Below are 27,531 nucleotides of genomic sequence, written 5' to 3'. Positions count from 1 at the left end.
AAGGATTGTAAACATCCTAGTAACAGCAATAGGCATGTGACAGGTCCTCTTCATGGAGAGATCTGGGGTCTATAAGACCCCAAATCCCTCCTTTACACTTAAAAGCATTAAAAACACCAAGATTAGCGTTTCTGAGTAAACCAGAAGTAATGTCATCTCATCGCTTCCGGGTTAACCATTATGAACAGCCAATCAAAGCCGATACAGGCTTTGTTTGGCTGTCCAGGCAGCCGGGGGATGCACTGTCTGGTCGCTCGGGTCTGACCAGTGGGATGGGAGAGCCCAGGAGAGCTGTGGCGGGAGGGGGAGAGTGGGGGGAATGTCATTGTAATAGCAACCAAGCTGGTAAGCCGCTCAAAAAAAAAAAACTATGCCGGGGTGATGCCTGCAGCTGCAGATATAGTTACATAGTAGGTGAGGTCAAAAGACACAAGTCCATCAAGTCCAACCTATGTGTGTGATTATATGTCAGTATTACATTGTATATCCCTGTATATTGCGTCGTTCAGGTGCTTATCTAATAGTTTCTTGAAACTATCGATGCCCCCCGCTAAGACCACCGCCTGTGGAAGGGAATTCCACATTCTTGCCACTCTTACAGTAAAGAACCCTCTACATAGTTCAAGGTTAAAACCTCTTTTCTTCCAATTTTAATGACTGACCAGGAGTCTTGTTAAACTCCCTTCCGCAAAAAAGTTTTATCCCTATTGTGGAGTCACCAGTTTGGATTTTTGTACATTGAAATCAGATCCTTCCTGAGGACTAGTGCCCAGAACTGGACAGCATACTCTAGGTGCGGCCGGACCAGAGTCTTGTAGAGCGGGAGAATTATTGTTTTATCTCTGTAGTTGATCCTCTTTTTAATGTATGCCAATATTCTGTTTGCTGAGCCTATCATCTACTAGGACCCCCAGATCCCTTTCCCATCCTAGATTACCCCAGAGGTTCTCCCCTCAGTGTATAGATTGCATTCCTATTTTTGCCACCCAAATGCATTATTTTACATTTTTCTACATTGAACCTCATTTGCCATGTAATTGCCCACACCATTAATTTGTTCAGATCTTTTTGCAAGGTTTCCACGTCCTGCGGAGAAGTTATTGCCCTGCTTAGCTTAGTATCATACACAAACTTCCATACGTCACTGGACAGGAAGTGGTTAAAGACTAAGTTGCACCTGTATTGGTGTAACATGTTCTGAAACGCCTCCCCCCCTATCCCCTGTACCCCGTCCATGACAGCATGTGAGGGTTCCTCTGCCTCAGTTCTGAGGGGCTCTGCCCAGAAAGCCGCATCATTCATTTATTCACAGAGATCTGTGGATGAATAAACTACACGTCCCCATCACCAATGTAGCAGATGGACTTTATTTTTTCTTATTCCATTGATACTTCCTTCAGCTTTCTAACTGAACATGCGTACAGAGGTATGGGCAAAAATCTGGATGAAGCGTCTGCAGGAGCCTAACATTGCACCCGAGATCCAATGGTCACAGGTGCAATTCTATGCAGGTTAAATATATAAGTGCACTTTTTTCCCTGCAAAACTTTGCATTTATTTATTTATTTTTCAGGTGAACCTAGCCTTTAATACACAAGAACATTAGTTAGAACAAGCTTATCTCTTCCACATACTTTATCTCAAATAAAAAAAGAAATATAAATAATTCTACTAACACCCGCACCTGACAGTTGTGTTGAGAGTATCGGCCAAGAGGTATTTTAATAAGCTGACCAGTGTATGGTGGTGCAACAGGTGATCAGATTATAGTTTAAGTTAAAAAAAAAAGCAAATGTCAATGCATACCAAACAGTATTTCTATACAAAAAAAATACAGTCAATATGCAAGTTGGATTAATATTTCAGAATGCTCAGCTGACGTTTTACAAATGAAGTCATCAAGAACAAAAATGACTGTATTTAAGGTGTGCGTGACAAGTACCTTTCAACTGTATGCCCTGCCTTGGAAAAAAAGACACATGACATTTTTTATTTTAATTCCATTAGCTCATAAATAGATATAACATAATAAAATACAGCGAAGAATAGTCTCCACTTTTCCACAAATGGGGGCCATTATAAACTCAGTAAAATTTCTCCTACAATTTACATTATCTAGAAAATAACAGTAATTTATTGCTGAAACAGACTACTGAGAACTGTACATATCAGTGTAATTACAATATCTTCCATCCTTTTCAAAGACAATTACAAAATTCCAGACCTTTATGCACAAGACAATGCAGCCTGGAACATCTTAGCTTGCTTATAAAAACGTGCTCAAGCATTTCTTGGGTTTATGAAATTCATTTCTTTTTTATGTACCACATGTGTAGAAATACCAGGGAAATCTCAGGTCACTTGAGGATAGCAATTCAAAAGGAATGCGTATGTTATCATAGCATTTTGTTGATCCTTTTGTACTTTGAGTAATCCTATTCGGAACGTGGATTTCAGTTCCTGAAAATCTATAAGGTTAATTGTGTCAATCTATTGTGTTGAAACAAAGTCTACACAGCTCTTTCAAAGCAAACTCCATTCACCGATATAGAAGAAAAAGGTTATTAAATGCATGCTCAATTTTAGACTCATCCCAGTTGGTGTAAGGAAAAAGATAGGCAGCTATGGCTTAAATACTGGATAACTGGCCAATGTGGCCACTTACCCAAGTGATGAAAGGGAACCATTAAATGGGTCACCGCATAGAAGTATAGGCTTGTTTGCTGGGGGGGGGGATTGATAATATGCTATTTTCCCCCTCTTCCACCTGTAGTACTTAGATGAGGGAAACATCGTCATCCTCCCAATGAAATCCCAAGGCATATTAGCTAATCCAAATCTCAGAAGATGATGATCCTGCACTGTGCTGCAGTGATGTCTGGAGATATTTATAGTTGTTGGCTTCCCCTGGGATTTCTTCAGAATGATGACGGCACCTCAGAAGGTGGAGGAAAGGCAATTATGTTAACCAACTCACCCCCCCCCCCCCCGACATTAAAAAGGCAGACCTTGCTCAGAGTGCAGGGTACGATTTAAGATAAACAAGAAGATATAGCAGAAAAAGTTCTATGTCAGCTGATCATGCTTCTATCACATAAACCATTTATTAGGGATGCACCGATCTATCAGCCACCAAAAACTATCGGCCAAAAATAGGGTTATCAGCGTTTTGCCATTAGAAAAAAAAAAGGTGCTGATAATGGCCACCGAAATGTATTGCCTGAAAATAGAAAAAAAAAACGTGGCAATAATGGGCAAAAAGAAATTCATATTCATTTAAACTCATAATATTAATTGACCCCCGTAAAGCCGACAACGCAAATATGTGGCCTGCAGTTCCTGCAGGCATCACCCCGGTACGGGGTTTTTTTTTTTGTTTTTTAGAGGGCACGGTCGGCTTTCTTGTAATAACAACTGATGTGGCTAATCAGCAGCTCGGCTGTTATTACAAGCAGCGGGAGGGGACACCCCCCCCCCCCCCCTCCCACGGCCCACCTGGGCTCTCCCGTCCCTTCAGGAGGCCCAAGCGACTAGCAGGCACATCCGCCAGCTGGCCGGAGACCCAAACAAAGTCGGAATCTAGTAACCCGGAAGTGACATCAAGACATCACTTCCGGTTTACTGGAGCCTTAAAGGCGCTATATTTGTTTTTAAAAATTACAGTATGCAAAACAGCCAAACTTGGCGTTTTGAATGCTTTTAAGTGCAAAGGAGGGATTTGGGGTCTTATAGATCAAAGACCCCTTCAAAACGAGTACCTGTCACTGACTATTACTGTCACAAGGGATGTTTACATTCCTTGTGACAGCAATAAAAGTGATCAGAAATAAAAAATTTAATGGGACAATATAGAAAATGAATAAATAGTTAAAGCGCCCCATCCTTTGCGAACGCATACATAAGTCGCACCCACAAATGTAAACAGTGTTTTATTTCATGAAAGTGTATTTCTTCCAAACAAAACTGAATTTGAAAGGCCGCTAAGCAAATACAGTGTCACAAAAAATATTGCATCGATCACCATTTTATTCTCTAGGGTCTCTGCGCAAATACAGTGTGAAATAACATATTTCAACTATCGCCATTTTATTCACTAGGGCCTCTGCTAAATATTATATATATATATATATATATATATATATCTATATCTATATATAATGTTTGGGGGTTCTGTAATTTTCTAGGAAAAAATACTGATTTTAACTTGTAAGCAACAAGTGTCAGAAAAAACCTTAGGCATGAATGGGGTTAAAAAGTCAAATATCATACCATTAAGTCTAAAAAATATATTTAAAAAAAAAAAGTGTCCATGTCAGTTTTGTTTTTTTGGCCAAAAGCATCCTGGATTTTTGTTTTTGGTCCACAGATTTCATTTTGGTGCACTCCCAGTAATTATGTCTTTCCCATGCAGCAAAGATTTTACTGTTACGTGTTTCCCAAACTGTGTTGCCAAATTGAGGAATGTGTCTGTCACAAATATATAAGAGAATAGAATACACAAAAGCACAGTATATTCGTTTTTACTGTTATGGTCGCATTCTGCTATATAACCACTCATTAAGCCAGAGTAGCTTCCAGAACAGCCCTTCTGATCCTTTTTACTAACCTTTCTCAACCACAGGAAGCCTTGAAATAGTTTTCAGGTTTCAGGGAATGCCTCTTGCATTGGTGATCAGTGGGAAGAATGCCCTTCTTACAGTGATGGTCAGAATGCCAGCATTACAGACAGCTAAAAAGATCTGCCAGGTGGCATTGGATGTAAAACCATGAAGGCACCATCAGAGAGGTCAGTAACCCACAGAGTAAGGATTCCCTTGGCAACCTCGGTAGGAACCCTAGTTAAGAGTGGCTGTTCTAGATGATGTAGGTGCTGTTTTTTTTTTCTTTAGTCTACCACCCTGGAAATTCTGGTGGAAAAATTAAAGAAACAGCAGGCGTCAGCCTTGCTGTACTATTTCTAGACATCACATATTTAGGAATAAGTATTTTGTCAGATGTTACATTCATAGTTTGTGATCCTAGTGATGGGTACATAGAAACACTGTACTTTGAAGTTTATCACCATTATAGACAGCAAAGGAGGGCTTCTTCCACGATTTTGGAGGTCTCGTATATCAGCGCTACAAAATAGGAAGTAGCAAGCAACAACTGTTAAACCTATCTTGTTCTTCAATCAACTAGGATGGAGCCCTGCAGCAGTACTAGTCTGTGTTAGCATATAACGAAGAACTAAACCCTTCGAAGTAGCATAGTAAAAGGTGATTTTTTAAAAAATGTTTTTACTAAAAATATGTTAAAACTGCCAAAAAAAACATTGTCCACTTGTTTTGCGCTAAAAATAACTCTTATGGTAACTGCACATTAAAGTGGAACTTTACTTAATCAGCATTGACTATTTTTAATCCTTATGCTGCTAGCATTAGTAAATAGATAGGAAAGTATATCATATTTATTTGTTTTGAACTATTTTAACATTTCTACTGTTCCTGGTTTCTTGCCTAGGCAAATTACTTCATAAATACTAGGAGTCTTCAGGAGGGGTTTTCTCACCTATGCACACCCTCCTGGTCTGTATGCCTGAGCTAAGGGCAGATGAATTTCCAGGACATATATGCTTTATGAAGCATCTGCCCTTACTTAAGATGGATGCGGCCAGAAATGCTGGGGGGGGGGGGCGTTATTTAGGGCAATTTCTCAGCAAAATAAACCTGGAGACAAGCTGGAGCCTTTACTGATGATCAGAAATGCTAGAAATAAAGTTCAGTGGATGGACGGAGGAATCAGGAGTTTGCGTTGAATACTAAAATGTAATTAAACAGTGTTTCTGGTTTGTGGTTCTCAGATACAGTTCTGCTTTGAGGAACCTAGTGTATATGGGCTTTACTTATAAAAGGGTATTACCTAAAGCAAGCTTTTGGCATCTCTGTTGAAGCTTGTATAGCAACTTTCAGCTCCAGTTTGAGAATGTTAAACGCAGATCTAAATGAGAGTGTTGGGTGTCACTTTAAAAAAAAAAAGTTGCTAGAATACTTTTATTAAGTTTCAATTAGAGCTTAAGCTTTCTGAAGCCTGCAAGCAGCGTGTTTAAAGTGAAAATAAGCACTCCAATTTAAATTTGTAATTTTAAAATATAGACATTCCCAGGTACTACACACTGACTTTCTGCTAGAAGGGCTATAATATGGATCCTAGGCCAAAATATCTGCACCTAACCCATGAAAATATAAGGAGAATATAATAGCTATTGCCTCTACAAGAGAGATTCTCCTACAAGAAGTTGGTCTGAAGAAGGTTGCACATGTCAGAATGTTAAACGTTATCTGCCTCTATCTTACACTAGAGATTTCAGCTGCTCATATTCCATGGGCCTTTTATAGTTGGCTCTCAGCTGACGACAGCATTGTCACTTTTCTTCAGCTGGCACTCTCTCCAAGCCATTAGTCAAACAGTTTTAACAAGAATAGAACAATAGCGACCATTGAAAGTGCTTCTGTTCTGCCAACAGGCAGGAAATGTTATTTCAGCAATCAATGAAGTAAAACAACACCGTCACAAGCCCAGCAATGCATAGAGATGAAATACACAAGAGACACTAGAAGTCAACCAAAGGTAAGAATCGCTATGCATTGAAGAAAACAGAAAACTCATATTCCACTTATCAAAACGGATATTTAAAATGTAAATTAAAAATGGACCAGACATATTTGCAGCATCATGGGGAAAAAAAATTCTAGCTGTTCACAAATTGCTTCTTGCTCAATAGACCAGATATACTGAAGTCGTCCATTGAGCAGGTTGAAAGTAGTAATGAAGTAAAAAGCTACATTGCTAAACTAAGAAAGAAGTGCGTCATCTGCCTGGTTGGAAGGTATGGGCCAAGGTCTACCAATTACAAATCCTTTGGTAAGTATAACAGTAAACATACATGTTTGACAAAGTAAAGTACGGAGGAACTCGAGTGACTGCACAGAGCCCTGACCTCAACCACGCTGAGCGCTTGTGGGATGGATCAGGGCACCAATGCTAAGCCAGGTCTTTTCATCAGACATCAGTACGTTACCTTACATATGCTCTTTTAGCTGAATAGGCACACATTTCCACAGAGGCACCCTAAAATCATATTGAAGGCTTTACCAGAGGAATGGAAGCAGTTATAGGCCTTTGGGGGAGTTCAGTATTAATGCCCATGGTTTTGCAAAGGGATGTCCAACAAGATTTTTAGAGGCGTGATGGACAGGGGCTGTTGTGGAAAATTGTATGAAGACATATTTTAATATAAGAGTCCACCCAGTTTTCATTCTCCCCCAGCCCGCTCTAAAGAGCTGACTGGGGCAGACTGACGCTGGTTGAGACCTGTTAGGTAGTGGTAAACATCCTGTTTGGAGAGGTGTTTGCGGAGTGAGGACATGTCCGCCAGCAAAGGGCCCCAGTGCATTGCACAGACGATCATCTGAGGGGATATGTTTGCTCTGCAAAGATCGGTTATGGGCGGATGTACGCTCATTGTCTCTTCTGTGTCTGATCAGCACATGTCGAGATTCACAGCTTGACCTGCTAATAACCTTCCACCTACAAGGAAGAGTAGCATAATCCAGGTATGCATTGTTCTCTGGAACAATGCATAATTAGCAGAATTGTAGTCAACGTTCATTGGTTATTGTATAAAATTAATTTATTTTGTATTATTTCTTTATTTGGTCATGTCCTTGAACGAAGTTAGTACAGCGATCTCCCCCGCTGAGCTGTTGTGTTCTGACAGGGGGAAGCCCCGCCACCAGAACTCTCCAATCAGCGCCCCCTGCAATTGGCTGGATTGGAGTCTGTCGGCTGATTGTTTTACAGCATGCTCATCTGACAGATGACAGCCAAACAGCCGGCTCCCATCAGACAGGACAACATACACACAGGCCGAACTTTGGCTGTTTTTTATTAAACCGCCCGATGACCCTCGACATTCAGCCCCGGTGTATGGGGCTTTAATATCCTCTTCTCAAGGGAGAATAAATTTAATTCCTCTAATCTTTCCTCATAGCTGAGCTCCTCCATGCCTCTTATCAGTTTGGTTGCCCTTCTCTGTACTTTCTCCAGTTCCCCGATATCCTTTTTGTGAATTGGTGCCCAAAACTGAACTGCATATTCCAGATTAGGTCTTACTAATGATTTGTACAGGGGCAAAATTATGTCTCTCTTTCTCTGGAGTCTTAACTCACAATGTACCATGAGGAAACCCTTTCTTCAGCCCCGGAAGATTTTCTCCCTTAATGACCAGGCCATCTTTTGCAATACTGCACTGCATTGCTTTAACTAGCAATTGCGCAGTCCTACGACACTGGACCCAAAACAAACTGACATCCTTTTTTCCCATAAATAGAGCTGTCTTTTGGTGGTGTTTGATCAGCTCTGCGGTTTTTATTTTTTTTAAAATAAAAAATATTTTTTAGTTTTTGCTTTAATATCCCCCCAAAAAATTGTAAAAAAAATGTATTCATCAGTTTAGGCCAATATATATTCTTCTACATATTTTTTTTTTTGGGGGGGGGGGGGGGGGAGGAACGCAATAGGCATATATTGATTGGTTTGTGCAAAAGTTATAGCATCTACAAAATGGGGGATATATTTGCGGCATTTTTATTGTAACTTTTTTTTAAACTAGTAATGGCGGTGATCATCAATTTTTAGTGGGACTGCGGCAATGCGGCAGACACTTTTTTGGGACCAGTGACAGTTATACAGCGATCAGTGCTATAAATATCTTAAGAAAAAGTGTGTAGCGCCAAAAGTAAATGAACGTCGGTGAGATGAGAATACGGTGTTATAAATGGACAGCACACTGAAATACAGTCCAAAAAAAGTGTTATAGTGAAAAAATGCTAAAAGTAAAAAAAAAAAAAAATTATATCCCCATCTAATCTTGTGGATGGAAATCAACAATAAAAAAATAATGTAGTGAAAAACATAGATTTAAATGCACAGTCCCATGATAGGTTCAGCAATATAAACTTATTGGTGAAAACAAAATAAAAATGTTATGGTGACTTGAAAAGTGAAGAGGTGATCCAGTACAGTGTTCCAGAATTATCCACTGCATCCCTGTGAAATGGACACTCAACGGAAAAGATGGCTGTTACAGCAGCAAACACACACTCAGTGTAGATCCACCATCTATTGTGTGGAAGGCTGTTCAGCAATTCGCACCATTCCAGATGTAGCTGTAGAAAATAAAGCTACTGGGAGCCAGATGAAGTCTCCATAGTGTACTATTTATTGAATTGTATGATAAAATAAAATTAATAAAAAAAAAAAAAAAAATGGAAATGGGTGCCACTGCCGACCCGGTATCGGACAGTGGCCTGACGTCAGCACTAATGGCTTTGATAGAGACTTGTTTGTTGGGATTCACAACCACTCCAAAATTTCTATTTGAATTTTGTATGTTGTTGTCCTTGTATATCATGATGTAATGTACACGTTTGCATATTTTTCTGTTTAAATATCTTGACATGTATTCATCTATATTTCAGATTATATCACCCAATTTTTTTCTCCCCTGATGAAGATCGACTCAAAACGTGTTGGAGTCTACTGGTATTTGTAACAGTTTGGGGTGATGCTGGTATATTGCATCGGCTGGTCATTTTATATTTATATATATTTTTAAAGTAACATTTTCAATAAAATGTTGTCAATTATATATACTTGCTACTTTGGTGCCTAAAACATCCACATCCTCTCACTATATACTATTTTCAGTTTTCAAATGCACAAGTTTTCTTCAACATTCTGCCTAATTTTACTCCTCGGACATCCTATATTATGGGTAATGTACAGATTAAATTGTGAGTTATTTCACATACGTGGGACTGTCTCCCTGCGACCACTTTCTAGTCTGAAAATAGGATTAAAAAAGAAAAAACAACTGTCTTGACCCCCTTAAAACAAGAATTAGCTTGTGTAAATTTCCGAAGGCACAGTATACTATAATTACATGGTCAGAAATACATACTCAGAAATGCTGACCCTAAAGTAATCACTGCATAGTTTGCTTGACCTTGTCATCACATCCAGTACAGCCATTAGGATACATTACAAGGACCTAAAAGAATATCCCTAAAAAATACATCAGTCAACTTTAAACACTATGGACTATTGAGAAAATCTTGAAATCACTGAGAATGAAAACACTGAAATAGCGAATGAGGAAGACATGTAAAAAAAAAAAAAAAGGTACCGTATATACTCGAGTATAAGCCGAGATTTTCAGCCTCTTTTTTGAGGCTGAAAGTGCCCCCCTCGGCTTATACTCGAGTCATCGCTGTCTGCCTGCTCGATCAGCGTGTCGAGCAGACAGACAGCGGCCATTCTATAATTCAAAAGCCGCGCCTCCGGCTCCGCCTTCGCCTGTGATAGGCGGAACACTGAATTTCCCAGCAGCCTGTGTTCCGCCTATCACCGACATCGTCTCATCCTCGTACTACGGACGAGGATGAGACGATGTCCGTGATAGGCGGAACACAGGCTGCTGGGAAATTGTGTTCCGCCTATCACAGACAGGGAGGCGCGGCATTTGAACAGGGGAATGGGCGCCGACGAAGAGCGGTGATCCTGGGACGGGACCGGACGGAGGCTCGGCTCGGGACGGGACGGGACCGGACGGAGTCTCGGGACGGGACGGGACCGGACGGAGGCTCGGGACGGGACCGGACGGAGGCTCGGGACGGGACGGGACCGGACGGAGGCTCGGGACGGGACGGAGGCTCGGGACCGGACGGAGGCTCAGGACACAGGTAGGCTGGACACACAAGGCCACACACACACACACGGATGGACACACACACAGGGATGGATGGATGGATGGACACACACACAGGGATGGATGGATGGATGGACACACACACACACAGGGATGGATGGATGGATGGACACACACACAGGGATGGATGGATGGATGGACACACACACAGGGATGGATGGATGGATGGATGGACACACACACACAGGGATGGATGGACACACACACACACAGGGATGGATGGATGGATGGACACACACACACACAGGGATGGATGGATGGATGGACACACACACAGGGATGGACAGGCATATCTCACCCTCGGCTTATACACGAGTCAATAGGTTTCCCAGTTTTTTGTGGGTAAATTGGGGGCCTCGGCTTATACTCGGGTCGGCCTATACTCGAGTATATACGGTAAAAGGGGGTGGGGTGGGGGTCTACATTAATATTCATTTCTTAGATGAACATTTGAAAGTGACTCATGGTTAACAATCCTTTATAAATCTCATTGCGGATTGAAGATATTCTGCGCAGTAATGATTGGTAGGCAGAGGCCATGTGATCCAGGCTGCGCGTTTGCCAGTGAATGGCTGTGCAGCGGGGGCGTGTCAAGGCAAGTCTGATCATTGGAGGACAGTACACTGAGTTCCCAGTATAGCTAGGAGAACGGACCACGATATGCTTGCCTGCTTAGTGTGGTCAGTTTGTAATAGGAAAGCAAGGGAACACCAGGGATTTCACATAAAGGAAGCAATACAAAGAGAACAGGATACTTTCCTGTACAAGTACATGGTTCAGCAGGCACATATCAGAAATATGAAGGGTTGGAGTGACAAACAAACATTGAATGAGAGCAAAAGAAAGGGAGAGCGCCTCTGCAAGTGTATGATACTTTAGGGGAAACAACCTGTAACTTTGGGTCCTAAACTACATTTTTATGATCTCCAGATTGCTAGAAGTAATATTTATTCTAATGGTGTCAGTGGAGAAACATAATTAAACACGGCTGCACACTTCTGTATTATTCGTCTTGTCTACACACAAAAAAGACATTTGTAAATACAGTTGTGCTCATAAGTTTACATACCCTTGCAGAATTTATTCATAAAAAACCTGGAGGATGGGATAAACAGATCAATCTCAGTATTTGCAGACGATACTAAGCTAAGCCGGGCAATAATTTCCCCCGTAGGATGTGGAAATCTTCCAAGAAAATTTGAACAAATTAAAGGGTTTGTTTAGCTATGTTATTAAAAATTGCCAGCCGCTCTATTAGAGACTGGCATACCACACTGTAAATCCTTTCTAAAAATTTGCATCCTAAATAGCCATTTAGAGCTGTCTTCAGGCTGGTCACATGACTCGAGGCTGCTTTTCAGCTCCAATACATGGCTACTGCAGGAGCCAGCTGGGGAGATCACGTGGCCGCTTGGCTCCTCCCGCAGAAGCCCTGTCTTGGAGCTGTAAAGCGCCCACGAGTCACGTGACCGGCCTGAAGACAGCTCTAAATAGCCATTTAGAATGCTCGTTTTTAGACAGGATTTACACAATTCGGTATGCCAGCCTCTAATAAAGAGGCTGGCGGTTACAATTTTAGTTTTTTTATTTTCAATTATAGGGGCGGGACGGAGGAGAGACCGAGAGGCACTGACCGGCAGGAAGGGAGACCGAGAAGGGGGGGGGGGGTTGAGGGGGGAGAGAGAGCAGAGCAGGGCAGAGTATGACGGAGGGATGCACTTTGACCACGGTGATCAGGGACGAGTAGCCCAGGTTACCGTATATACTCGAGTATAGGTCGATCCGAATATAAGCCGAGGCCCCCAATTTACCACAAAAAAACTGGGAAACGTATTGACTCGTGTATAAGCCGAGGGTGAGACATCCCTGTGTCCCATCCATCCCTGTGTCCATCCCTGTGTCCCGTCCGTCCCTGTGTCCGTCCATGTGTCCCGTCCGTCCCTGTGTCCCGTCCCTGTGTCCCGTCCGTCCCCGTGTCCCGTCCGTCCCTGTGTCCCGTCCGTCGCTGCCTACCTGTGCCAATCTGCAGCCTCTGTGTGCCATGCCGCACCTCTCCTCGTCTGACAGACGGCGGCCATTCCTCTGTTCAAAAGCCGCGCCTCTCTGTCTGTGATAGGCGGAACACTCAATTTCCCAGCAGTCAGTGTTCCGCCTATCACGGACATCCTCTCATCCTCGTCCGTAGTATGAGAATGAGCGGATGTCCGTGATAGGCGGAACACTGACTGCTGGGAAATTGAGTGTTCCGCCTATCACAGACAGGGAGGCACGGCTTTTGAATAGTAGAATGGCCGCCGTCTGTCTGCACGACACGCTGATCGGGCAGGCAGATGGCGGTGACTCGAGTATAAGCCGAGGGGGGCACTTTCAGCCTAAAAAAAAGAGGCTGAAAATCTCGGCTTATACTCGAGTATATACGTCATAGTCAGCATAGAGAATGGCACACAGGAAGTGGCAGATTCAGGGTTTTTTTTTTTTTTTCACAGTTTAGAGGCGTGCAGATTACACAGCACAAGTACTGTAGTTTTTAATCTGCTTTAAAGGACCTGGACGTGTATTTTTTAGGGGAGGGTTAACAAACATTTAAAATGGTGGGCAACTACATGGCAAATGAGGTTTAATGTAGAAAAATTTTAAATAAATTTAGGTGGCAAAAATATGAATGCAACCTACTCACTAGGGGGAGAACCTCCCTGGGGAATCTAGGATGGAAAAGGACCTGGGGGTCCTAGTAGATGACAGGCTCAGCAATGGCATGCAATACCAAGCTGCTGCAAGCAAAGAAAACAGACAGAATATTGGCATGCATTAAAACATTAAAAAGGGGATCAACTCCAGAGATAAAACAATAATTCTCCCTTTCCTTGGGGGCGAGGGAAGCTGGCCATAACAGCCGCTAGCAATAATCGAATGTAAAATCCTAGAGGCCCGTTTTACCCAAGTCGATCGCTCAATCAACTTGAGTACAATCAGCCTGGCCATACATGATTCGAATCTCAGCTGGTCCCCTGCTGAACCGGCTGAGATTTTAACCATCTATGGCTGACGTTAGAGCTGGCATGGGACAGTGTCACAAGGATGCTAAAGCATTGAGGTAAGTATGAATGTTTAATATTTTATTCACCCTGAGCTTCTCCTTTAAACTTTTGCCACCAATATAACGCATACAGAATGTATGGTGGCAAAGAGAGGGGCTGTAATGCCTGCATGCCGCACATACTGACCATGGGCAGCAGAGGTTCCTGTGCTGACAGCACACTTACTGTGTGCTGCCAGCACAGAAATATGACAGTTCCTGATCTCTGGTAATGATCAGGAGGCTGCAGAGTCGGCCACTGTAACAGCCAATCACAGTTGTCACGGGAGCAGGTAAACCTTCCAGCTCCTGGGGAGTAATAGCCCAGATAAAGAAAGGGTGGGGGCAGGGGGGTTAAAAACTAGTTTGTTCGCATGTCAGGATTAGTACAGCTCCTGGCCAATCAGAAAGCAAAGCCTGATGCCGTGTCATTTATAAATATGCCCCTTAATATTTTTCTGTGCACACAGCCCCCTCTAAGGCTGTTGCATGTTACACTGTATCTTTGTCAATTCTAATCGGTTTAGGTCAATATTAATGAATATTTCCTTCTGTACATGTAGAGCTTGCACATGGCAAAGTAAGGAATCATAAACATGATTTTTTTTTTTTTTTATCAAAAAAAATAAAAAAAATAATAATACTTGTCAAATATATCACAAGCAAAAAATGTGAAAATGGTTTGGGCTAAGTGTTTTGTGTTCTTGTCTCAGCATTATTACATAAACTATATTATTATTGCATTCCTGGGACTGCTTTGGCTTCTGAAGGGTTTTGTGATGTCACCTTGCAATTATTACATAATACATATTTGTGCTTCTGGTACAGATTCAGATTCTGAAGTGTTCAGTGATGTCATTGTGTAAAGACTGATCACATCATTATATAATGTATAATTATGTTCTTGGGGCTGATTCAGCTACTGCATAGTCAACTTTGTAGGTTAAGTTATATTTCTGAGAAAAAAGAATTAACTGCATATGTAAAATGTTTGTGCAGCATGCAAAAGCTTACCATTAATATGTCTATGGAAGATGTCTTCATCAGCTCCATTGGCTAATAAATACATTGTATTCCTATGTTTTGTTGGTGTCACTTCCTGTTTTCCAACATCTCTGTAATATTTTCTATATCAGCTACTAATTGGATCCAAGTGTTTATTACAAAATCAAAAAAACACCATTTTATGACTTTACCACTCACTGCACCAGTCATTCTCAGCGTCCACTTGTTCTAAAGTACTTTACACTGAAAAATATTACCGCTTCGGCTTAACCATTTTCACAAATATTAGATGGATAATTTTTTTATTATTTTTTTAAACCATAGAATAGACAATTTTCAATGCTTTTCTTCCCATCATACAGAAAAATGAGAGGGCCTAAAGAATAAAAATGTCTCTATTGTGTCTTAAAGCTACAAGAGGCCACCAGGAATGATTAGCCGGTAGAGCTAACTATATAATTGGTGGTTGTCACAGTTGTTAGTGGTTAGATAGTTGTCACTGGAACAATGGACTCCACTTGAGGATCTCCCCTCTATTCCTGATCCAATGACAACTCAAAATGTTGGATTTTCGATCGCTTTCCGTACCAGTAACAGAGGTCACTAGGATGAATCAGAGATTGAATCTCGGAAATGGGGGCACAGATGAGCAATAAATCCTAGCAGGGGTTCTAACCCCTCACCACTGTAGCCAAAACCCCCCAAAAGTTTTGGCTTTAGATAAACTTTAAGGCTGGGTTCAGTTTTCCCACATCCAATTCGTATGTCAGGAGACTGTGACCAGCTCTCCGGTGCGGCTGTGGAGCGAATTGCACAGGAGTCCAGTGCGTCCTCTGGTCCGTTTCAGGACCGATTTCAGGAAAAAATTTGGACCGAAATCGGACCCGAGTCGTTGAACAGGGATGCACCAGACCCCTGCCATGAGCCGCTCTGAATGTCTGAATGTTCTGAACGAGTAAGGTTTAGTTCAGCATAGAATTGGATACATTTCCCATTCTCACTCTACTTAGATCATAGAAAGGTTTAAGAGCAACAAAGAAGTTAAAATGACGTGAAATTTCAATTCACTATACAGTTCTGTGATTCCCAGAGGGGTAAATAGCTGAGGTCCCATAGGAGAACAAATTTAGTTCTGGTAGCACCAAAGTTTCTATAGTTAAAGGAAAAGTATGAGAATCATTTTTTTTGCCCCTTTATACTTACCTAGGTGGATGCTGTATCTGTCCCCCGGTGTCTGCACCGAGAACCGAGCCACCGAACATCGCAGATAGTGCAGTTCTTGGCTACCCGAGCAGAGAGCTGCTGACTGTCAATCAGCAGCTCTCCTGCTCTGCTCCTCCGCGCTCACTGGATCGCTGAGCTGTGGAGGGGCGGGGAGTGGCTGTCTCAGCAGATCACTGAGAGGCCAGGACGACCATCGGTCTCCGCACCTGGTGGATCCAGACTTCCAGAGTCGGGATGACATGGTGGCTTGACTGATCTGTGTGACATCAGCAGAGAGCGGACTTCAGACCGCTCTCTGCTGAAAAGGGGTCACAGGAGTGAAAAACAAACTGCACTCCTGTGACCCATAAGAGAAGCCCAGCCAAACAAGCTCAGGCTGGACTTCTCCTTTAAGAGCTTACAAGAATAAAGGGTAAAGGGGTCAGACTGCAATTCTAGGTCTAGGCCCTGGTTTACACCAGTGCGACTGGTCATGTGATTCAACAGTTTCAAATCCAATGACAAGTCACACCCTATTGTCAGCAATGGAACCACTCATGTCGCAGAAATTATGAAAAAGGTTCCTGCACTGCTTTTTGCCAATTTAATTGTGACTTGCATAAACTTCCGTTAAAGGAAGTCACAAGATGCAATTAAATCTGCAGTGAAAATAGCACTGTGTGGCTTTGAAATTGCGAGTTCAAAGCCGCACCGGTGTGAACAGGGGGTTTAAGGCTCAAAAAAAAGACTCCACTATGGCTTCGGGGATTATTGAAAATTCTTTACAAAAAAGGAAATATAATTTCAATAATTCTTGACCCCCCCACCCCCCCTAAAAAGAAAACGAACACATTTCCCTTTTGGTATTGAAGTGTTTGTCTCACATTCTACAGTGCTTTTAGCATGTGATTATGAGACTACTGGTTTTCTGAAATTAGTAAGTGGCAGGTGTAACCAATTAACAAGAATGATGTAATAGTGTCATACAGTGTTTAATGGCACTTAACACAAGCCACTTTTCTCCGGCAATTCTTTTCCAGCAGTGAGCTCAGTATGGCTGCTTATCAAAAAGACTTGCTGCAAAACTTCAAACACTCTCTACTGTGGATTTATTCCTCATTAAAAATAATTTTGGTGCAGACATTATTAGCAGTGACAGCAGTATGCTCTGCAGCCTTTAAAGTCAAGGAACTGTCCAGTGGAGAGCGTCGACGCGGACTGGTTACAATTAAGTGGGAATAAAAGTCGGTGTGCAGATTCCACTCTTTAACCTCAAGACATAAAACTTGTTACAAGAAGCTACAAAGGATTTCCAATTCCTACCATGCAATTCACACACACAAAAAAAAAAAAGGGACCAAAATACATTAACTGGAGATGTTACATAAAAGATCTGTAACTACTGTAAATTTATAGAACTGCAAAGAGTTTCATTTAAAAAGCTATAAAACAGAAGTCCACAATTGCCATCCAACTAACCAAAACAATTTTCACCAAATCTGCCAAGACAAATAGGTTCAAACCATGCAAAGCTGGTACATGTGTGCTCCTATGCCTTTCTCTCACCCGAAGAACCATGGTAACCATTGGCTGATGTTCAGTAGCAGATGACTTTTCAAGGGTGTGGTTGCAAGCACGGTCCAATCCTCCTCTTTTTCCAGCACTAGTCTGTGACCGACCATAGTGGAGTAAAAAAGTTGCTGCGTTCCTATCCTCAAACATTTACAACTACTACTACTGCAATAGTGGCAATATTAAAATGCAAAAATTAAATACAAGCATACCACAAATATACACTCTCAGGCCACTTTATTAGGCACACCTGTTCAAATGCTTGGGTACACAGATTGCTAATCAGCTAATCACATGGCAGCAACTCAATGTATTTAGGCATCTAGATGTGGTGAAGATGACATGTTTAAGTTCAAACAGAGCATCAGAATAGGGAAAAAGGGAATTTAAGTGACTTTGAATGTGGCATGGTTGTTGATGCCAGACGGGCTGGTCTGAGTATTTCAAAAACTTTTGATTTACTGGGATTTTCACGCACAACCATCTCTCGTGTTTACAGAAAATTGTCCGGAAAAGAAAATATCCAGTGAGCGGCAGTTGTGTGGACAAAAATGCCTTGTTGATGTCAGAGGAGAACGGGCAGACTGGTTCTAAATGATAGAAAGGTAACAGTAAATCAAATAACCACTCGTTACAACCAAGGCATGCAGAATACCATCTCTGAATGCACAACACATCGAACCTTGCAGCAGATGGTCTACAGCAGCTGAAGATCACACCGAGTGCCACTCCTGTCAGCTAAGAACAGGAAACTGTGGCTACAATTTGCACAGGCTAACCAAAACTGGACAACAGAAGATTGGAAAAACGTTGCCTGGTCTGACGAGTCTCGATTTCAGCTGCGACTTACAGATGGTAGGGTCAGAATTTGCTGTAAGCAACATTAAAGTATGGATACATCCTGCCTTGTATCAATGGGTAAGACTGGTGGTGTAATGGTGTGGGGGATATTTTCTTGGCATGCTTGGGGCTCTTATTACCCATTGAGCATCGTTTAAATGCCACAGCCTACCTAAGCAGTGTTGCTGACCATGTCCATCCCTTTATGATTACAATGTACTCCATCTTCTGATGACTCCTTCCAGCAGCATAATGGACCATGTCACAAAGCTCAAATCATCTCACCACTGGTTTCTTGAACATGACAATGAGTTCACTTTATTCCAATGGCCTCCAGAGTCACCAGATCTCAATCCAATAGAGCACCTTTGGGATGTGGTGGAATGCGAGATTTGCATCATGCATGTGCAGCCGGAAAATCTGCAGCAACTGTGTGATGCTATCATGTCAATATGGACCAAAATCTCTGAGGAACGTTTCCAACACCTTGTTGAATCTATGACATGAAGAATTATGGCAGTTCTAAAGGCAAAAGGGGGTCCAACCCGGTACTAGCAAGGTGTACCTAATAAAGTGGCTGGCAAGTGTATATTTCTATCAAAAAAACAGTCTCACGTAAGAAACAACAATTTATAGTCTCAGTGTTTAAAGCTGACCTCTGGTCAGAAATCTAAACACACTTCGTTAAGTGTCATGTCTTACCCTGCACCAAAATGAAGTGCTTCTTTGATTTATTTCTGCAGCCACTGAATAATCTGTTTCTTATTCTCTGCTTTTTATGGCTCACTTTCTTTAATTTCCTGTTTGTAGGACTGGTAGTCTAAATGTCCCCTCTTTATTCAGCGCTACGGTCTTCTTAACTGCCCCTTTGTAGTTCTTTTATATGGGCACCGACGTATGTTGCTGCTCACCGAGGTAAACAGACCATGGTTGCTCAGACTTCTGGGCTTTCCTTTCTATCCTAGCCTTCATTGGGAGGTAGAGAGGTCAGGGAACTCCCCACTCATCCACACCTACAAAGCTTGATTGGTAGGTTATGCAGAGGCTCCCTAGAATAAAGTCACCTGTCGTAATCCTGCAAATGCACAGTTAATGTCCCAATGCATCATGGGATTGAAGATCTCTTAGGCACGCCAAAAAAGGTGATGAATGTGACATCGGGCACCTCAGTGATCCCTCCAACCCAGTGGCTGGGCATGCACTGTGAAAAAAACGGATATCAAGGCTATTAAAAAGGTAGAATGTATCTAAAAGTGAGAACAATTGGCAGTTTTTGCTGTGATTGGGGATGAGAACATTTAGAGTAAACTGTCAGAGGTCAGCTTTAAAAAAAAAAAAAAAAAAAAAAAAACAATACAGAGCACACAATTTTCGCTGTAGGATTTGTTATTCAGTAAAGTGAAAGAATTGGTCAAGCTCTGAATGCTCTGGCAAGCCACTATTATCTGCCGCTTGGGACATTTTTGATGATACAACTGTTTTCCGACAGCATCTTGAACATATCAGACATTTGATGGTAAAACCTGATGACATTTATCATAAAAATAACCAGTAGAATATCTTCTTTGTAGAACACATAAATAGGAAGTGACGAGCAGGAAACCGTGTTCCTGCCAATCCTCCCACAAATACAATAAAGATGTCAAGGTATTCAAGGTAGCCATTTTACGTGAACGTTTTTTTAATGAGGACCCATCTTTGAAAAAGGCCCCTTTTACAAGGCTTTCAATGAAAATCTGAAGTACTAAGCACATAGGTAGGGTAGGTTGCACATCCTAAATTATAAGGGGAGAGTACCTTTAAAGTAATAATTCCCTTTTAATAAAGAGGTCATTAAGAGTTTCTCCCTAGCTGCTTTAGGTACAGTGCCTTGAAAATGTATTCATACCCCTTGACATTTTTCACATTTTGTCATGTTACAACCAAAAATCGTAAATCTATTTTATTGGGATTTTATGTGATAGACCAACACAAAGTGGCACATAATTGTGAAGTGGAAGTAAAATGATAAATGGTTTTCAAAACTTTTTACAAATAAATCTCTGAAAAGTGTGGAGTCCATTTGTATTCTGCCCCGAGTCAATACTTTGTAGAACCACTTTTCACTGCAATTACAGCTGCAAGTCATTTTGGGTATTTTTCTACCAGCTTTTTCCCATTCTTCTTTGCAAAATAGCTCAAGCTCTGTCACATTGGATGGAGAGCGTCTGAACAGCAATTTTCAAGTTTTGCCATAGATTCTCAATTGGATTTAGGTCTGCACTTTAACTGGGCCATTCTAACACATGAATATGCTTTGATCTCAAGTTGTAGCTCTGGCTGTATGTTTAGGGTTGTTGTCATGCGAAAAGGTGAACCTCTGCCCCAGTCTCAAGTCTTTTGCTGCCTCTAAAAGGTTTTCTTCTAAGATTGCCCTGTATTTGGCTCCATCCATCTTCACATCAACTCTAACTAGCTTCCCTGACCCTGCTGAAGAAAAGCATCTCCACAAAATGATGCTGCTGCCACCACCATGTTTCCCGATGGGGATGGTGTATTCAGAGTGATGTGCAGTGCTAGTTTTTCCTCCACAAATGCTTTTAAGCCAAAAAGTTCAATTTTGATCTCATCTGACTAGAGAACCTTCTTCCACATGGTTGCTACATGTGGGGGAACCACATGGTTTCTCGTAAACTGCAAAAGGGACTTCTTATAGCTTTCAACAATGGCTTTCTTTTTGCCACTCGTCCATAGAGACCATATTTGTGGAGTACACGACTAATAGTTGTACTTTGGACAGATTCTCCCACCTGAGCTATGGCCCTCTGCAGCTCCTTGCGTTACCATGGGCCTCTTGGCTGCTTCTATGATTAATGCTCTCCTTGTCTGGCCTGTCAGTTTAGGTGGACGGCCATGTCTTGGTAGGTTTGCAGTTGTGCCATACTCTTTTCATTTTCAGATGACGGATTGAACAGTGCTCCGTGAGATGTTCAAAGCTTGGGATATTTTTTTTATAACCTAACCCTGCTTTAAACTTCTCCACAACTTTATCCCTGACCTGTCTGATGTGTTCCTTGCCCTTCATGCTGCCGTTTTTGCACTAAGGTTCTCTAACAAACCTCCGAGGGCTTCACAGAACAGCTGTATTTATCCAGAGAATAAATTGCACACAGCTTGTCTCTATTTACTAATTAGGTGACTTCTGAGGGCAATTGGCTACACTATATTTTAGTAAGGGGTTTCAGAGTAAATGGGGCTGAATACAAAATGCACACCACACTTTTCATATATTTGTAAATAATACAATGAAAACCATTTATCATTTTCCTTCCATTCCACAATTATGAGCCACTTTGTATTGGTCTAGAACATAAAATACATTTACAGTTTTGGTTGCAACATGACAAAATGTGGAAAGTGTAAAACGGGTATGAATACTTTTTCAAGGCACTGCATGCCCAGGTAGTAAAATCCTTATGTTCATTCCCACTGAGCAGTCATGTCAGGTACTGCACAGTCTTTGCAGCAAAAAAACTCCCAGTTGGGTCTAGCACCTACTACACATGCATGCCATTGTGTCCACTTATTCCTATGACTGGTCCATACTCATGGAGGCTTCCAGCAATACAAAAAAGTATTGACGGTGTGGGTGCACAGAAGAAGCTAGACACCTTTGGACTTTTTGTTGCATTGGCTGTGCAACAGTGAATATTTGCAGCAGGTACAAAAGTAATTATTTTTCTATGTTGGCTTTAAGGTATGGGGAAACATTAAAAGATAACGTCACAAAGTTAAATTGTCCTTAAACTGTGATTTTATCCGACAAGGACTGTGAGCATAATACCAGTAACAAACATGGAACATACACAGGACTTACATAGAATATCATTTTTTTTTCACTGCCTTTCGATCTTGAAAATATTGACTTGATCAAGTGAGCATTAGGTAAGAAAATAACAGAATGAACAGGCTGCATATACTCTGCTCCCAACTCAGCGTGCATGTTATTGGCCGCAGAATTGTTTTTTAGTCTCCCTAACCTGCCCCAGTCATAGCATTACAAAATATAATTTCTGTCAGCCTACTGACCACTAGGTCTAAAAAGTCAACAGTGAAAAAAGCTGAATAAGTAGACACACACAAAATATTAAACTTTATCAAATCTACTGAGCGTTTTCATATTTTAACCACGTTTTTTTTTTTTTCAATTTCCAAATGTCCACTACATTTTCACGGTCATTTAAGCATTCTTTTATTCCAGGTGACTAGACATATACTTGCAAAAGAAAAGAAAAAAAATGAAGTTAAAAACACACTGAGTCATGCCAAGTAGCAGCAGGATGAAGTGTACCACTCTAACAATCCTGCCTTTGTACTAGTTCAACACTATACCTTATAATATGCTTTGATGCATGGCCAAGAAAAATCTCAGCTGGGATACAGTTTTGTGCCTAAACAATCTGTGATTGTGTTTAATGTACTCAAGCAGGTCTGACTATAAGACTCTTGCCAGTGCCTCGCCGAGGTAGAAGGCTTGGACCATTATTTATTTATTAATACATACTAACATTTTTAAGTGGAAGTGGCTAGTTAAATATTATGCAACAACGATGGTTTCCTTCTCTCACTATTTTTTCAGTCACACAAGTCACAGCTGGGTGGCATGTATTAATACAGAACTTCTAAAGACTTTTCATCAAAGCTTCATGTTTTCCACAGATAATGCCTGGGCAATTTTAAACAATTAGTGGAAGAGTTGGATTTAAAGCCCAACTCCAGGCAGAAAAAAAACAACACAAATTCATGTATTAAAGGGTAAGTTCACATTTGTAATAAAGGGGCCCCACTATTTTATAAAACATTGCTCAGTGGAGAAAAAAAAATTAACTTCCCTTAAATTATATTCCCTGTACATAGGTCAAAGATGGTTTTCCTGAATCCTTGCCAGAAACCTTCCATTGAGGAAGATCTGCAGTGCCCTACATGGAATTTGGGACATTAGGACCACTGGGAGAGGTACCAGCATCTAACGAATAAAAACTCTCTCTCTGATAAACAACCATTTGCACATGTGACCCAAAAAGACAAAATTTAGGCACTGCTCAGGTAGAGAGTAATCAGAAACCATGTGCAATTAAAATCACACTTGTTTAATAATAATAGTAAAAGGTAAACAGAGCAACGTATTCAAATCATAGCCAGAGTTCGGTAACCGAAACGGATAGTCAGACAAGCCAGGACATCAGAGAGCCAGAGATAAGCATACTTCAGGACAGGCCAGGAAATCAGGAAACCGGAGAATGAGTGTAGACGAACAGCAAGCAGGATCAGGAACGTCAGCCAAGCGAGTCTTCAACAGATACACAGGAGAGAGTCTCTGGATGTGTTGACCAAGGCGAAGGCAGAGGGGATCTGGACTGAACAGCTTAAGTAGCCAGCAGGACTGATGAGCAGGATATCATCACCAGGTGAATCACTGTGGAAAGATTAGCGCTGGCATTTAACCAACAGCTGAGCAGCCTACTCTGAGAAGGAAGGGCTGAGCCCAGCCCCAACAGAGAGGTAAAGTCAACTAGACCGCTGTGAGTGCAGGCATGGACAGGGAGCTCACCCTAGCTTCAAGCTGCAGCAATGTCAAAAATAGGATTTTGTAAAACAGCTTAACTGTAAAAATCCTTTTCTTTGATGTACATCAGGGGACACAGAGCCATAGTAATAACTATCTCACAAACAATTTATAAGACAACTGCCCTGCTCCCTATAAATACAAGTGCTAAAAAATGGGATGAAAAAAGCAAAAAACTTAAATATACAAATAGTATCTCCTACTACATAAAATAATTTTCAGCTGCCGCTTACAGGCTCATTCAAAACAGAATAAAGCTAAACTTCTAATATAAACAAATCTCCATAAAATGCAGATTTTAGCAGCGCTGCTAAATCTGCATTTTATGGAGATTTGTTTATATTAATAGTAATAACTATGTGGGTTATATTGGGGTATCAGGTGCTGGACAATGGCACGCCCCTTAAGCCATGTACTTCCCCATATAAACCCTACCTTACTGGGAGTCCTCAGTTTTGTAGCCAAGCAATACAAGTGTATAAGAAGAAAAAGAAGGGAGGGACCTCTGTGTCCCCTGATGCACATCAAAGAAAATAATTTTACAGGTAAGCGGTTTTAAAAATCCTATTTTCTTTTCTTACACCAGGGGACACAGAGCCATAGTAATAACTATGTGAGATGTCCCATAGCAATGGGAACTGAAGGGGGGAGAACAAAAAAAGGAGGCCAGAGGACTCATACTGCAGCCTGCAGTATATGCTGTGCCCAAGGCCAATATCCTCATGCCTCAAGAGGCACTAATCTCCCTGGATGAGTGTGCTCTTAATATGAGAAGGAAGAATTTTCTTCTTTAAGATGAAGCTTGAACAATCATTTGACAAATCCATTTGGAAAATAGTGGATCTCAACGCTGCCTGTCCACATCTTGGACCCTCTGGTAGTACAAACAAAACGTGTGTTTTGCGAACCTGAGCGGTCGCCCTTCAATAGGCTCTAATCGCTCTTAAAAGGAAACCTTCAGGAAGCGGGGAACACTCAGGTTGACCCACAATCCTGGACCTGCGAGAAGACCCTGCCAGTAAACTTTTATTGGCCTTACTACCAAAAAGTACTGGATCCCAGGGCCCGGCTCTCAAAGCATTCGCAAGCAAACCTTGTGTCTTTGGATAACGAGGCCCGGGTACCATTCATTTAGTCCATTACAGAGAAATCAGAACAGATCTGGTCAGGATGGCTGGCTCTCATCATGCCCGTGGAGCTCAGTACAACACATCCTTACACGTGCCCAACACCTTAGACACTGGTGAAAAAACTGAGGACTCCCAGTAATGGGAGGGGTTATATGGGGGAAGTACATGCCTTAAGGGGCGTGCCAGTGTCCAGCACCTGATATGCCAATATAACCCACATAGTTATTACTATAGCTCTGTGCCCCCTGATGTAAGAAAAGAAAGGAAAATTTCCATAAGCCACACATCATGAAGCAGACACGTGTATGAAGTGAGACAATTGGCTTCTGGACCTTCTCCTTTTGACATTCCAGCCGCTTGCACATGCAGTGTACTCACCCTCTCTTCCCCATCACAGCAGTGTCTGAGATCAGTAGCTGCTGCCATAGGGGAGGAATAAAGCACTGTGTATGCGTGGCTGTATGTTGGCAGAAAGTGCTCATTCCTTAAAATGCTGGTGCTGCACCCAAACATTCTCATATCCCAGATTCTAAGCAGGATATGATGAATAGCTCTCATTGGAAGTTTTTTGACTAGAACTAAGGAAAGCCACCCATGTTCTACAGGAATATCGTTAGAAGTAAACTTGATTTTCTCCACTGAGCAATGTCTTATAAAACACTGGGGCGCCTTTATTGCATGACGAATTTGAACACAAAGCTGAACTAACCCTTTAAAGTGGTTGTAAACCACCACTGCAAACCAGGCCCTGCACACCACTGTGACCTGCGGCATGTCTCCCGGAGTTATTTCCGGGTTTGAGGACTCCGGCACTGATTGGCTGGAGCCTCGATTACGTCACTCCCGCACATGCGACCAGGTCGGCTGCTGCGCTAGCGAGCCATTTCTTCAGTGCGCATGCACAGATTATGTCAGCGCAAGCGTATATGGTAAATATCTCCTAAACCATGCAGTTTTAGGAGATATTTACATTACCTACCGGTAAGCCTTATTATATGCTTACCGGTAGGTACAAGTGGTGTAACTAGGTTTACAACCACTTTAACTTTAGCATAGGTACTTCACTTTTACTGGGAGAAGTGGCAACACTAGGGCCAATCAGGTGCTATTTGTACAAACTCTGACAAAGAACATGTTTAACAAAAGAAAGAGTTGACATAGTGGGAAATATTTACTAAAACTGGAGCACTCAGAATCTGATGCAGCTGTGCATGGTAGACAATCAGCTTCTAACTTTAATTTTTCAATTAAGCTTTAGCAATAAAACCTAGATGCTGATTGATATTCTATGCAGAGGTGCACCATTTTTTACACTCCATTTTTAGTAACTAACCCCACCCCCTCATCTGTCATCTACTATTCTTTCAATGCCCAATCACAAGCTAAGGGCAGGGAGGTGACAAGTGCATAACAGTGTTACTAAACCTGCTGTTCTGTCTTATAGGGCTGTACAAATCTCTGGAATGGACAAAAAGAAATACAAATCTCTTGGCAGGCAAAACAACTCCTGTATGTCATTCAACAGTGCATTTAACTGTCTGCCTAGAGTTCAACTTTAGGTGTAACCTTAAACTTTTACACAATCAAAACTTTTTTTAACCAATCACTTTTAGAACAATTTGGAACACCTTATGCTGCATCAGTAAAGAGAAGTTGGAAAACAAGTAACAGCAGACTTGACAACCTGAGACCCTCCATGTATCAATTTAGGTGACATGGTTCCTCTAGCTACACGCTCCATAATGTAAAGGATCAATCCAAAATGCAAGGACACCCCCAAAGACATGCAAAGACATTCAGGAGACTAATCAGTAATGTCTGCCATGCACAGACTGATGAATGTAAGCCATTCATCAGATTTCAGCATTCGAGCTTCACGATTCTGGTTAAAATGAGAATCACATTTTTTTTGCTTAGAAGATAGATCATGATTCTCACGGCGTTTTCGTTTTTATTCATTGAAGTGTATTTTTTCCCCCAAAAATTGCGTTTGAAAGACCGCTGGGCAAATACAGTGTGACATAAAATATTGCAGCAATTGCCATTTTATTCCCTAGGGTCTCTGCTAAAATATATATATAATGGTTGGGCGTTACAAGTAATTTTCTAGCAAAAAATATTGATTTTAACTTAACCGGTTCCTGACCAGCGCACGCCAATGTACGTCGGCAGAATGGCATGGGCAGGCATATTGGCGTACAGGTACGTCCAATCTTCAATGCCGCCCTGCCATCGCGAGCGCACTGCTGGCGGCGTGCTCGCGTGCCAGTCGGGACCCCCGTGAGTCCGG

The 27,531-nt window shown here is 41.7% G+C and overlaps 1 protein-coding gene and 1 long non-coding RNA gene across 2 annotated transcripts in view; one reads left to right on the top strand and one right to left on the bottom strand.

The window, feature by feature from the left end:
* Positions 1 to 27,531, bottom strand: part of CWC27 (CWC27 spliceosome associated cyclophilin) — a 340,285-nt gene that overhangs the window by 148,727 nt on the left and 164,027 nt on the right. The gene's annotated exons all lie outside the window — the stretch shown is intronic.
* Positions 6,501 to 9,691, top strand: LOC143940016 (uncharacterized). Its single transcript, XR_013263805.1, has 2 exons — positions 6,501 to 6,609; positions 9,522 to 9,691. It is a non-coding gene; the product is annotated as an uncharacterized LOC143940016 (long non-coding RNA).

Source organism: Lithobates pipiens, unplaced genomic scaffold, assembly GCF_037356315.1.
Source record: "Lithobates pipiens isolate NorthernLeopardFrog02 unplaced genomic scaffold, aLitPip1_a1.2 Scaffold_3, whole genome shotgun sequence".
Taxonomy (NCBI): domain Eukaryota; kingdom Metazoa; phylum Chordata; class Amphibia; order Anura; family Ranidae; genus Lithobates; species Lithobates pipiens.
The sequence above is the reverse complement of the archived record's forward strand: the minus strand, read 5'-3'. Positions and strand labels throughout refer to the sequence as shown.